Source organism: Pseudorca crassidens, chromosome 1, assembly GCF_039906515.1.
Source record: "Pseudorca crassidens isolate mPseCra1 chromosome 1, mPseCra1.hap1, whole genome shotgun sequence".
NCBI lineage: Eukaryota > Metazoa > Chordata > Mammalia > Artiodactyla > Delphinidae > Pseudorca > Pseudorca crassidens.
This window is the reverse complement of record NC_090296.1, coordinates 62,670,145-62,678,362: the sequence shown is the minus strand read 5'-3', so window position 1 is coordinate 62,678,362 and position 8,218 is coordinate 62,670,145. Positions and strand designations below refer to the sequence as shown.

At 38.0% G+C, this 8,218-nt stretch overlaps 1 pseudogene; it reads right to left on the bottom strand.

The window, feature by feature from the left end:
- Positions 1 to 6,460: 6,460 nt before the first annotated feature.
- LOC137215060 (phosphorylase b kinase regulatory subunit beta pseudogene) lies at positions 6,461 to 7,086 on the bottom strand (annotated as a pseudogene).
- Positions 7,087 to 8,218: the final 1,132 nt, after the last annotated feature.

The window sequence follows — 8,218 nt, the reverse complement described above, 5'->3', positions numbered from 1 at the left end:
TATGTGCCTCCAGCTAATGTCTCTCCAGAGCTTCAGACCTGTTTCCAATGTTTATGTCCTCATGTGAATGTCCACCAAACGTAACATATCCTAGTCTGAACTCAAAGCACTGCTGCAACTTGCTTCACCTGTGTTCTTGATCTAGGTGAGCGGCATGAACATATCCACACCCCCCCAACCAAGCTACCCCGCAAAAGCTTGTGTTAGTCTTCTTAGGCTGCCATAACAAATACCATAGACTGAGTGGCTTAAACAACAGAAATTAATTTTCTCACAGTTCTGGAAGCTGGAAAGTCCAAGATCAAGGTCCTGCAGGGTTCAGTTTCAGGAGAAGACGCTTTCTGGCTTGCACACAGTTCCTCCTCACCGTGTCTTCACATGATAAAGAAAGATTTCTATTTCTTCCTCATCTCATAAGGCTACAGTCCTATTGGGTTAGGGCCCACCTGTACAACCTCATTAACATACTTAACATCAATTACCTCCTAAATACCCTATCTCCAGATACAGTCACATTGAAGGTTAGGGGTTCTACATATGAATTTGGGGGAGCAAAATTCAGTCTAAAGCAGCTTCCTAGCCAGATATCTGAGTATCTGATAAGACCAACTGGTCATAAAGCCATATCAATTCCACATCTTAGATGTCTCCCAGATCCAGCCCCACTTCTTCATAACCAGTTCTTCTCTCCTTTCACTGCCTTCGTCAATGCGGTATATCATCTATTGCCTAATCACTTCGTTCTTGTTTCTACCATTAGGCTTTCTCTAGTCTAGTCCATGATCCTGCCCACAGGACAGATTCCCACCTATCTCTTCAAACTAATTTCTCCCTGCCTTCCTACCTACCCCTTTACACTCTAGCCTCCCTAAACTTCTCACAATTTTATTCATTTTATATAGATTTATTGAAGTATAACTGACATCCAATAAACTGTACATGTATTCAGCATTAAATTAAATGTTCTGATGCATGTATACACCCATGAAACCATAATCACAATCGAGATAATAAACATGTATAACACCCCAAAAGTTTCTCATGACGCTTAGAGTAAGCCCTCTCTCTTATTCCTCTCTGGACCCATCCTGATTACTAGGCAATCAGACTAGTGGCTTTCAGTCCCTATAGATTAGTTATCATTCTCTAGAATTACACATAAATGGAATCAAACAGTATGCACTCTATTTTATCTGGCTTTTTGTACTTAGCATAATTATTTTGAGATTCATCAATGTTGTCACATGCATCTATAGGTTGGTTTATTATTACTGTTGTTGTTATCATTGCTGAATAGTACTCAATCATATGGATATACCAAATGTGCTTTATCCATTCACCTGTGGATGAACACTTGGCTTATTTTCAGTTTGGGGCTATTACAAATAAAGATGCTATAAACATTTGTTTATGCTATGAACAAATGCTTTCATTTGTCTTGGGTAAATACCTAGGAGCAGAATAGCTGGGTAAGATGTTACATGTATGGCTATGAAAGCATTCAATCTTTTGTCTTAATCATGACGTTAGCCATAGGCTTTATGTAGATGGCCATTTAACAGTTTGAAGGAGTTCCCTTCTATTCCTCTTTACTGGAGAGTTTATGTCAGGAATGGATGTTGGATTTTGTCCAGTGCTTTTACTGCATCTCTTGAGATATGACCACTTGATTTTTCAGTTTTGGTCTGTTAATTTGTTGAATTACATTAATTGATTTTTAAAAATTTATTTATTTTATTTATTATTTATTTTTGGCTGTGTTGGGTCTTCGCTGTTGCACTCAGGCTTTTCTCTAGTTGCGGCGAGCGGGGTCTACTCTTCGTTGCGGTGCACAGGCTTCTCACTGCGGTGGCTTCTCTTGTTGCAGAGCACGGGCTCTAGGCACGTGGGCTTCAGTAGTTGTGGCATACGGGCTCAGTAGTTGTGGCTCGCGGGATCTAGAGGATAGGCTCAGTTGTTGTGGCACACGGGCTTAGTTGCTCCGTGGCATGTAGGATCTTCCCGGACCAGGGCTCGAACCCATGTCTCCTGCATTGGCAGGCGGATTCGCAACCACTGTGCCACCAGGGAAGCCCACATTAATTGATTTTTGAATGTTAATTCAAAAATTAACATTTAAAAAGGCCAATCTGGCCTTTCTGAGATAAACTCTACTTGGTCATCATTTGTTACTCATTTTATACATTGTTGTATTTAATTTGTTAAAGGTTACTTAAGAACTTTTGCATCTATGTTCATGAGCACGTTAATCTGTAATTTTCTTTTCTTGTAATGGCTTTGTCTAATTCTGGTATCAGAGGCTGGCTATACAGAATGAGTTGAGAAATATTCCTACCTCTTCAGTTTTCTGGAAGAGTTTGTGAAAAATTTGTATGTCTTCGGCAAATGCTTGAATGTCTGGTAGACTTTGCCAGTGAAGCCATCTGGCCTGGAGTTTCCTTTGTGGGAAAATTATATATGTATATTATGAAAATAGATACTCAGACTATCTATTTCTTCCTGAGTGAGCTTTGGTAGTTTGTGTCTTTCAATGAATTTGTCCATTTCATCTAAGTTGTTGAAATAAAATTATTCATATAAGCTATTTCCTTATTATCCTTTTAATACCTGTAGGGTCTAGAGTTATGTCATCACCTCTTCTATTGTTGATATCAGTAACTTGTATCTTCCCTCTGTCTCTCTTTTTTGAGAAGTCTAGCTAGAGATTTATCAATTTTATTGATCTCTTCAAAGACTCCACTTTTGGTTTCATTGATTTTCTTGTATTGATTTTATGTTTTCCACTTCAATGATTTCTGTTCCCATCTTTATTATTTCTTTTATTCTGCTAACAGTGTGTGCTTAATTTGCACTTTTTCTAGTTTTTTTTTTTCTTTTTCTAGTTTTTTAACATGGAAAATGAGGTCACTGATTTGAGACTGTATGAGTTTCCTGTGATTGCTGTAACAAAGCACCACAAACTTGGAGGCTTAACACAGAAATTTATACTCTCACGGTTCTGGAGGCCCGAAGTCAGAAATCAAGGTGTCAGCAGGTTTGCATTCTTTCCGGGTCTCTAGGGGAGATTCCCTTCCTTGCCTCTTCCAGCTTCTGATGGCTGTTGGCATTCCTTGGCTTGTGAATACATTACTCCAATCTCTGTCTCCGTTTCACATGGTCTTTCCTTCTGTGTGTGTTTCTCTTTGCCACTCTCTTATAAAGATGCTTGTGATGGCATGTACGGCTTACCTGGATAATGACGATCTCCTCATCTCAAGATTCTTAATTATAACTGCAAAGACTCTTTTTCCAAATAAGGTAACATTCACATGGTCTCGGGGCTAGGATGTGGACATATCTTTCTGGAAGTCACAATTCAGCCCACTATAGAGAGCTTCTTTTCTAAATAGGCATTTAGTGCTACAAATTTCCCTTATAAGCACTGCTTTAGCTGTATCCTGTACATTTTGATAGGTTGTGTTTTCACTTTCATTTGCAAATCAGTTAAAATATTTTCTAATTTGTTTTGAATTCTTCTCTGACTCTTGGGTTACATAGATTTAGGTTTTTTAATTTCCAAAAGTTTGGGGATTTCCCAGACATCTTGCTGCTATTGATTTCTCTTGTGATGTATTGTGATTCTGTTGTACTCTTGATTCTACCGTGATCAGAGTACTTACTGTACTTACTTTGTGTGACTCAAATATTTTTATTGAGACTTGTTTAATAGCTCAGAATATGGTTTCTCTTTGTAAATCTATGAGTACATTTGCAAAGAATTTTTACTCTGCTAAAGCTGAGTGGAGTGTTCTATGAATGTCAATTAGGGCAACTTTCTTCATAGTGTTATTCAAGTCTTCTGTGCTCTTATTGTTATCCTGTCTACTTGTTCTATCAATTGTTAAGAGAGAGATACTGAAATCTTCAACTATAATTGTAGGTTTCTCTATTTCTTCTTACAGGTATATCAGCTCTTGCTTCATGTATTTTGAAGCTCTGTTACTAGGTTCATAAACATTTTGGATTGTTATGTCCTCTTGAATTCAACACTTTACCCTTATGAAATGACTCCTTTTATTTCTGGTATTATTCCATGTTCTGATCTCTTCTTTTTCTGATATTAATATGGCTTTACTTTGATTAGTATTAGCATCATATATCTATTTTCTTTCTTTTATTTTTAGCCTATTTGTGTCTTTAGAGTTAATGTGGTTTCTTGTAAGCAGCATATAGTTGGGTCTTGCTTTTAGTCCAACTCTGTATTTTTGCCTTTAATTGGGATATTTAGAGCAGTTGCATTTAATGTGATTATTGCTGTTGTTGGGGCTAAATTGACCACCTTACTATCTGCATTCTATTTGAGGCTGTTCCGTTGTTCCCCTTTCCCTCTTTTTTGGTCTTCTTTTGTATTCAATGAGTATTCTCTATGATTCCATTTTATCTCCTTCCTTTGGCTTATTAGCTATATTTTTTGCTGTGTTTTTTCAGTAGCTGCTTTAAGATTTAATTTAACTTATTGCAGTTTACCTTCAAATGATGTACCCTTTATATGTAGTATAAGAACCTCACAAATGACTACTTCCAACTCTTTGCCTTCTGTCCTTTGTGCTACTGTTGTCATACATTTTATTTCTAAATATATTATAACCTCCACAGTAAATGTTTATTACCTTTGTTTTACACAGTCAGTTATCTTTTAATGAGATTTAAATACTAAGGGAAAAAGACTTTTCTATTTCACACATAGTTACTATTTCCACTGCTCCTCAGTAGCTCCATATTTCCACCTGGTATTACTTTCCTTCTGCCTGAAGAATTTCTTTTAAATATTTTTTGTAGTGCAGATCTGATGGTGATAAATTCTTTCAGCTTTTGCATATCTGAAAGTGTCTTTATTTTAATCTCCATTTTCCAAAGATAGTTTCATTGGGTACAGAATTATAGGTGTTCAGTATTTTTTTTTCTTGCAATATTTTAAAGATGTTCCACTGTCTTCTGGCTTACATTGTTTCCAGGGACAGCACAAAGTGAGAAGCATTGAGAGGGCTTCACTTCTTCCCCAACAAACTCTAAAAATTCCCTCCAGCCTCTGATATGGAAAGTTTATTTTTATTACCTTGTGTAAGTACAGTTTCATGGCCCTGCCTACCATCTGCCTGAAGGCACACAAGATTGTCACCTCTCACCGTATCCTATATGAAAATTATAGAACTACCACTGATTGCTCCCAGAACAGCAGGCAGTATATTTATAAATGGAGATATCAGAGTTAGACATTCTATAATCATTAGAGTAAGCCCTTTCTGGGATGTAATCGTCATTATCATGGTTATTCTTCTCTTGACTAAGCCTCTTATAAATTATCCATCAAGTTGCATTCTTTTGAGAAAATGAGCAGGAAACTATAAGTTTTCAAAAGGTTCATTTGTGTGTAAGTTGAAGTTGTTCATTGAAGCCTTGCCCCCTTTAAAAACAAGGTATTGGGCTTCCCTGGTGGCGCAGTGATTGAGAGTCCGCCTGCCGATGCAGAGGACACGGGTTCGTGCCCCGGTCCGGGAGGATCCCACATGCCGCAGAGCGGCTGGGCCCGTGAGCCGTGGCTGCTAAGCCTGTGCGTCTGGAGGCCGTGCTCCGCAATGGGAGAGGCCACAACAGAGCCCATGTACCGCAAAACAAAAAACAAACAAACAAACAAAAACAAACAAGGTATTGGGAGCAGATAGATTGAATCCAAACCAATCATCAGAAATGAATTTGCCTGGGTCTTTTGAGAACAAAGCTTGGGGAAATGACCAAAATGTTGGAATTAGCAGAAAAGTACATTTAAAGTGGTAAATATATATAATAATATATATGTATATATTCAAAGACAAATTAAAATATTATATTGATAATAGCTAAACAAAATGGGGAACTTTAGGGAAATAAATGCTATTTTATAAATCAAATGGAAATTCTGAAACTAAAGAGCTACAACATATGAAATGGGAAAAACAGTCACTGGATGAGCTAAAGAGAAGATTGGAGACAGAAGAAGAAAGGGACAAAGAACTTGAACACAGATCGATAAAAATTATCCAATCTGAAAAGCAGAGGGAAAAAAGATTTTTTTAAAAAGCAGAGCTTCAGTGACCTGTAAGACAATATCAAGTGATAAAAAAACATAAAGCACAGATTCATTTTCATGCTCTATTAGATCATTAAACAAGCAGAGGTCAAGTTTCCATTTTAAAAGTATTCTATCATTCAGTGAAGATTATTATTGCTATGGGCATGATCATCAAATTTTTTACTCTTGAATAAAGATATTTCTTACCATTAGATTGGTTGTAGCATTCAAGAGGTCCAATAACTCTGCCAACAGTATGGCAAGCACCTCACCAGCATAATCAGTCCATTAATTTATGGATGCCTTGATTAAGCTTCAACAAAACAACACACTTCTGGACAAAGTGTCTCAACAGAGTTTCTTCTACCTGTCTCACCAGCTAACCAAACACAGGTCATTATTGCTTGGCTTGACTTCTCCCTCCAGCAAAATATTTATCAGAGCCTTTGTTAAATAGCTGTATGTTCCTCTTTTTTCCAGGGGATTGGAGAGAGTGTTGTAAAAGAAAACCATATCGTCTTTTTTTTTCAACTTCCTTTAGTTGAATCTCATATTTTTGAAATTAATGAAATACTTCTTTTACTAGTTTGTCTAGATCTACTTTTTGTCTTGAAAGTCTGGCTGAAGATTTCTTTCGAGTACGATGGGTACAGCCATTAATAACTCCACGATGATCTCTCTGTTCTTTGGCTAGTTGCTCTTTTCCAATACGTCTTCAAGAAGGAGAAAGAAATTCCTCTCATACATGATCATGTCTGACAGATTGGTTGCAATGGTAAATGCCTCTTAGGTGCAATGATACCATTCAGTGTCTTTTGCAGGGTCTGCAATGCTTGGTCAGAGAACCCAGTTGAAGTTCTATTCAAAGACTCATTGATCTGATGCCTGCTTAGTCAACGTCTTCCACGCTGTTGAGGCTGCAAAACATCCAACAGAAGTTGCTTAACTCCACTAGGCATGGGCTGAGTCTTGTTTAAACTGCTGAACTTTATCATCATGGTGCATGTAGCAGTAGAAAATACCTCTCATACATTTTATAGCCAAGCTCATAGATCTTTCTTTTGTCACAATCAGTGTGACTACATGTAAGGGTTAAAGGCCCAAGCTTTAGAAGCATAGTTTGGCTATACCAGATCTTGGTATTCTAGTCATCATTACACCTTTTGGTGAAAAAGAGACCCATTGTTGGACCTTGAAACAGCAGCAACGTTAACTTGACAATTCTGTAATAATGCTTTGATTTATCCCACAGGGTTTAATTATCAGATCTTAGAATATTAATACTTTTAAGAGGTTCATAAACTGAGAGGAACCTTAAGAAATTGGATGAAGAGGACAGGACTACATCAGGTGAACTTGCAATTGCAAATTATTGATTCTAATTATAAGCATCACAAGCCAAACTTAATATTTGGCCTGGACTTTCTCTGCTCTAGCACTTTCCAGCTCACTTTGTCCATGAGCCCACAACCTTACCATGTGCTCAAGATGCTGCCTTGTCTTATGGCTCTTATTTATAGTTTCTATTTGTTCATTTATTACAAGCATATTCATTTATTACAAGCATATGTCCTTGAGCATAGCTATAATAGTTGCTTTAAAATCCTTGCCTGCTAATTTCAACATTTGGGTCATCCTAGGGTTGGTATCCACTGATTATTTTTTTTTTTTTTTTTTTTTTTTGCGGTACACGGGCCTCTCACTGCTGTGGCCTCTCCCATTGCGGAGCACAGGCTCCAGACGCGCAGGCTCAGCAGCCATGGCTCACGGGCCCAGCCACTCCGCGGCATGTGGGATCCTCCCAGACCGGGGCACGAACCCGTATCCCCTGCCTCAGCAGGCGGACTCTCAACCACTGCGCCACCAGGGAAGCCCCCACTGATTATCTTTTGTGTATAAGTCTCATTTTCTTTTTTCTTCATAGTAATGTTGGATTTCGTCCACTGCGAATGATTCATTGTAGAGGCTCCGTGGGCTTGTAACGAGTTTTATTTTCCACTGTGGCCTCTCTCTAAGAAAAAAGCCATAAAAGGCTGAAACTCCTCCAACGATGTCCTCTTCATCCAAATGTTGACTCCCTTCTAGATTCTGCCTGCTTTTGTTACTCTCTGGGACTTTTAGGTAGTTGTT